We start from the raw sequence: 6,054 nt of genomic DNA on the forward strand, positions 1-6,054 counted from the left end.
GTATATTAAATCTTAATTCTGCAACTAAACCGAACTGGTTAGTTTGTAAGAAGCCTCTGATTTTTGGTGAGGAAACACACAACAAGCAATCAATTCTTCTAACCTACACCCATAACACACATCAACAGTCACAGCACTACACCCATGACAAACGTTAAGAATCAACAAGATATTTTCCTCTCCAAGCTCAATGAAGGCCTTAAGATCTTTTTCAACACATTGTTCCAGGCAGCCACTACCCATTGATCACTATTGCCATGAGAGAAAGAACCTATTTACCATCCCTATATAGAAACGCCTAGCGTCATAGTGGTTAAGAGCTCGGCTGCTAACAAAGTTTGGCAGCTTGAATTCACCTTGAAAACCCTATGGGACAGTTCTACTCTCTCCTATAGAGTTGCTATGAGTCGGAATCGACTTGACTGCAATTTTTTTTTTTTTTCGTAGGGAGGAGTATAATAGAGGCACTTAGTGAATAGGACTGACAGAGTAAATTCAGCAGAGGCACAGGTTGAAATTTCTCTCTCTTTGCATTGCAGCCTATATAACTACAAATTGAGAGCAATAAATGGGATTTTATTAATAGTGTGACAAGAACGTTACCATTGCCCAATACCGGGCATATGGGGCAATCCCATGCTTCCGTGGAAGGCCAGGCATGTTGTGACACATCTTGTCCGTCTCCTCTGAGATTCTTTTGAGCAAGTACCACAATTCCCTTTCCAAGTAGGTACAAAGCAAAGGAAAATGTCAGTGAGTTCCAAGGAACACTAAAAAAAAGTCAAAATGATTCACTGTTTCTCTCCAAGAAGGAGTTCTAGTACGTTCCCAAACATTTTTGACCATAGAATCTCATTTTCATATCTCAAGGGGTTACGTTCTAAGAAACGTATCCTAGGAAATACTGTTCCAAAGATTAACGTGGGTGTTTTATTTTCACAAATGGGGGTGGAGGTGGGGGTGGGGGCAGGGACGGGGGAATGTTGGTGTCACATTTACAGGCAGTCTCTCCTTCATTTTCAAATTTATTTCTTCTAACACAAGGCATATGTTGCCATCAGTTTTCTGATTGTAGCAGGTGATAGATGAGTGATTAGAATTATTTAGAGCTGGAACACAACCAACCCATGACCCAATCCTACACCTTCATTCTGCTGATGAGGAAACTGAGCCACAGGGAGATAAAGTAACCTGCCCATGGTCACAGGATTAAAAAAAGATAGTTAAAACACTAGATGACCCAGAGACTACCACCTACATAATCTCTTGTCTCTTAGACCTTTCTCATCTATCATTTGCTTACCTGGAAGAGAAAATTACATTTTCCAGGAGGGTGAGGGAAGTAGAAACACTCCTTTCACCCAAATAGAAATAGAGATAAGATTTATTATAGCAGGAGGGACTCTGAGCTTTCTCAGCCTTCTGGAGGAAACCAGGCCAAGTGAAAACCCATATGGGAGTTCTTTGTAGTAACGAGGATACTGTTCAAAGGGTTTCCCTGGCCTGATTTCTAGAGTTCTAGACATGGCTTGACTGGGTTTGAGTTGACATTGTTCTCAAACCTGGGCTCTGGGACATGTAAAGAAAATTAATGGTTGGGGCTGGTCTCTCAATGCAGAGCTTTGCAGAGTTTCACAACTTTGCCAACCTCTGCTGGGGCCTGAATCCCACACTCTCATCAACAACACCAAAGAGGCTTCATTGCACATGTCCCCAACATTTCATTGGGTTGCTCTTATACAACCCAAACAACATTCTCCCTGGCAAATCTAATTGGCTAGGTCAAGGTGTTTCAATGTTGGCACTATTGCCATTTGAGGTCAGATAACACTCTATTGTGGGGGATGTCCTATGCATTGTAGGATGTTTAGCAGCATCCACAGTCTCAAACCACTGGATGCCAGTAGCACTCCCCCACACCTGTGACAACAAAAAATGTCTTCGGACATTGCCAAGTGTCCCCTGGGTAGCAAAATTTCTCCCAGTTGAGAACTACTGTTCCAGGTGGATGCATTTGAAGATGATTGCCACTTCTAACTAGATAGTCAGTTCTCACCAGACAGTGAACTCCTCAGGGAAGGGATTCAGGAAATGTGTCAATCATCTTTATATCATCCCTCCCTGGCACATAGCAGGTATTCACTCATCAACTCATTCCACAAATATTTACCAAGCACCTATTGTGTGCAAGGCACCCTTCTAAGGGGAGGGGATATAGCAGTGAACATGAGAGATAAGCCCTGGTCTCAAAGAGTTTACATTCCAGAGTGGGGAGACAGATAATAGAAATATAAATAAGTAAGTCAAACCAGACAGAGAAATCAAAAAAATAAGGCAAGATAAAAAAAAAAAGCTCAAAACAGGATAACAGCAATGTTATTATGTAAAAGAAGACAATATTAAAACAATAAAGAGGGGCTAAGTAATATAGTCATAGATCTTCCAAATAAAGAGGAAGATAAGCAATGCAAAGAAATAAAAGTTAGGTTTAAATTTAGAAAAATAGGGGTAAATAATAAACAAAGGAGACAAACCATCCTACACATCAAAATAAAATACAAAACAAAAGTAGAGAGTTCAGCACAAACAAAATCAACAACGAATATGAGGAAAGGACAATATATAAATATAATCTACTCAGCACATAAAATTAAGTGGGAAAAAGAAACTGTCAACACACAAAAAAAGACATCAAAATGATAGCACTAAATTCATACTTATCCATAATTACGCTCAATGTAAATGGACTAAATACACCAATAAAGAAACAGAAAGTGGCGGAATTAATTAAAAAACACAATAGCAATTGAATGCTTCAACAAATGGATACAACCCTGAAAGCACTCACTTGTCTATGCCAAGAAATTTGGAAGACAGCTACCTGGCCAACTAACTGGGAGAGATCCATATTCATCCCCACTTCAAAGAAAACTGATGCAAAAGCATGTGGAAATTACAGAACAATATCATTACTATCATATGCAAGCAAAATTTTGCTGAAGACAATTCAAAATCAGCTACAGGTGTACATTGACAGGGAACTACCAGAAATTCAAGCCAGACTCAGAAGAAGACATGGAATGAGGGATATCATTGCTGATGTCAGATGAATCTTGGCTAAAAGCAGAGAACACCAGAAAGATGTTTACCTGTGTTTTATTGACTACAAGAAGGCTTGATTGTGTGAATCATAACAAATTATGGATAACATTGTGAAAAGTGGGACTTCCAGAACACTTAATTGTGCTCATGAGGAAACTGTACATAGATCAAGAGGCAGTTGTTTGAACAGAACAAGGGGACACTGTGTGGTTTAAAATAGGAAAGGTACATGCCAGGGTTGTATCCTTTCACCACACTTATTCAATCTGTATGTTGAGCAAATAATACAAGAAGCTGGACTATATGAAGAACAGCATAGTGTCAGAATTGGAGGAAGATTCATTAACAACCTGTGATATGCGATGACAGAGTCTTGTTTGCTGAAAATGAAGAGGACTATAAAGATCAGAGAGTATAGCTTTCAGTATGGATTATACCTCGACACAAAGAAAACAAAAATCCTCACAAGTGGACCAGTAAGCAACATCATAATAAAGTGAGAAAATATTGAAGTTGTCAAGGGTTTCATTTTACTTGGATTTGCAATCAATGTCCGTGGAAGTGGCAATCAAGAAATCAAACAACGTCATTACATTGGGCAAATCTGCTGCATAAGACCTCTTTAAAATCTGAAAAAGCAAAGATGTCGTTTTAATGACTAAGGTGAGCCTGACCCAAGTGATGGTCTTTTCTGTCGCCTCCTATGCATGTGAAAGCTGGGGAATGAAAAAAGACCAATGAAGAATTGATGCCTTTGAATTATGGTGCTGGAGGAGAATATTGAATACGTCATGGGCTGCCAGAAGAATGAACGAATCTGTCTTGGAAGAAGGTGGCCGGAAGTGAGGATGGCAAGACTTAGTCTGGCTTACTTTGGACATGTTGTCAGGAGGGACCAATCCCTGGAGAAGGACATCATGCTTACGAAAGTAGAGGATCAATGAAAAAGAGAAAGACCCTCAGTGAGATGGACTGACACAGTGGCTGCAACAATGGGCTCAAACATAGCTACTATTGTGAGAATGGCCCAGGACCAAGCAATGTTTCATTCTATTATACGTAGGTTCCTATGAGTTGTAACCAACTTAATGACACTTAACAACAAAAACAACAAGAAACTGGACTTGCCTTTCCTTACACTTTTCAGAAACTACTGACCATACCTTATAAGTTATTGGGATACCCAACTTAGCTCCCTTATTTGCTCACCTAAAGGTAGAAATCTCACCTCATTCTTTTTTCTATTAACTATAGTTTCTGGCTTACAATGGCTGCACAATAAATATTTGTTGAAGAATAAACTAAAGACACAGACAAGACTATACAAACACACACACACACACACAAAACAGTAGATGCATTAAAGCGTTGAAACTGGATTTCTGGAAGAGTGCTGGGGTATCACTTAGGGTAGAGGCCCCAGGTGGAATATGGCCTCAGGAGTGTTTTGTGCAGTTTCCACAAACTGCAAAAAAAAAAAAAAGTATCAGTTTCCAACATTTAAAAACTGGAAAATTACAATTTTTGCTTCTCTTGAAATCTGGTAACACTGGGCCCACATTCCCACAGGTTAGCGGTGGGACAGGGGCTGAGTAGGAGTTGTTCGTAGTTCCATCTAGGTTACCTCCTAGGCTCCTGTAGGCACCTGTTATGGGTTGAATCATGTCCTCCAAAAAGATATGCTCAAGTCATAACCTTCATTACCCCTGAACATGATCTTGTTTGGAAATAGGGTCTTTGGAGATGTTATCAGTTAAATTACCATAAGATCATAGTGGAGTAGTGGGTCCTAATTCAATCATGGTGGTGTCTTTATAAAAGAGAAGAGACAGGGTAAGGAACAAGAGAGACAAGAAAAGGAACACCTGGGGCTACCAGAACCTGAGAGAGACAAGAAAGGATCATCCGCTAGAGCCTTCAGAGAGAACAAGGCTCTTTTGATACCTTGAATTCAGACGACTTGCCTCCTCCAGAATTGTGAGACAATATATTCCTGTTCTAATAAGCCCCCAGTTTGTGGTACTTTGTTATGGCGGCCGTAGGAAATTAATACAGCATTTAAATTTGTAACCCCCAGCTGTCAAAATTCCTGTTTTAGAAGTAAAAGAACTGAGGCCCAGCAGAACAAAGGCTTGATATCAGGGGCCCAGGGATCCTCACTCCTATTCCTAGCCTTTCCTTAGACTTTTCAGAAACTACTAACCATGCTCTACCCCACTGCCCGGGACACATAGGCATTCTAAACATCCCTACTTGTCACAACTACATGTAGACGCATAAGACATTGGTGATTCTAGTGGTAGAATTTTCACCTTCCGTGAGGGGGACCCAGGTTCGATTCCCAGCCAATACACCTCATGCTTAGCCATTACCTGTTTGTCAGTGGAGGCTTATGTGTTGCTGTGATGCTGTACAGGTTTCAGCAGAGCTTCCAGACTAAGACAGACTGGAAAGAAAGGCCTGGTGATCTACTTCAGAAAATCAGCCTCTGAAAACCCTATGGATCACAAATGGTCGGATTAGCAACCAGGACTGTTATAATGGAGCCCCCATAAGTCCGGAGCTGACTGGACAGCAGCTAACAACAAACACATAAACTTACCCATACAGAGGTGGGAAACCTTGGTGACGTAGTGGTTAAGTGCTGTGGCTGTTAACCAAAAGGTCAGCAGTTTGAATCTACCACGCCTTCCTTGGAAACTCTATGCGGCAGTTCTTGTCTGTCCTATAGGGTCACTATGAATCAGAATCGGCTCAAGGGCAACAGGTTATACAGAGTTGAGTGCAAGTTTAAAGACTTGACAAAAATATAGGCACTATGATCACTTAAAACTAAGGATAATGACTATGTGGATTGGATTAATGCAAAAGGTTCTTGTCAGTTAAGAAATTCCAAGGCAATAAAGTTCTTTTGCCTTTTGGTCACAAGGTCAGCCAATTCAAATAAGAGAC

Source organism: Loxodonta africana, chromosome 12 (assembly GCF_030014295.1).
Source record: "Loxodonta africana isolate mLoxAfr1 chromosome 12, mLoxAfr1.hap2, whole genome shotgun sequence".
Classification (NCBI taxonomy): Eukaryota; Metazoa; Chordata; class Mammalia; order Proboscidea; family Elephantidae; genus Loxodonta; species Loxodonta africana.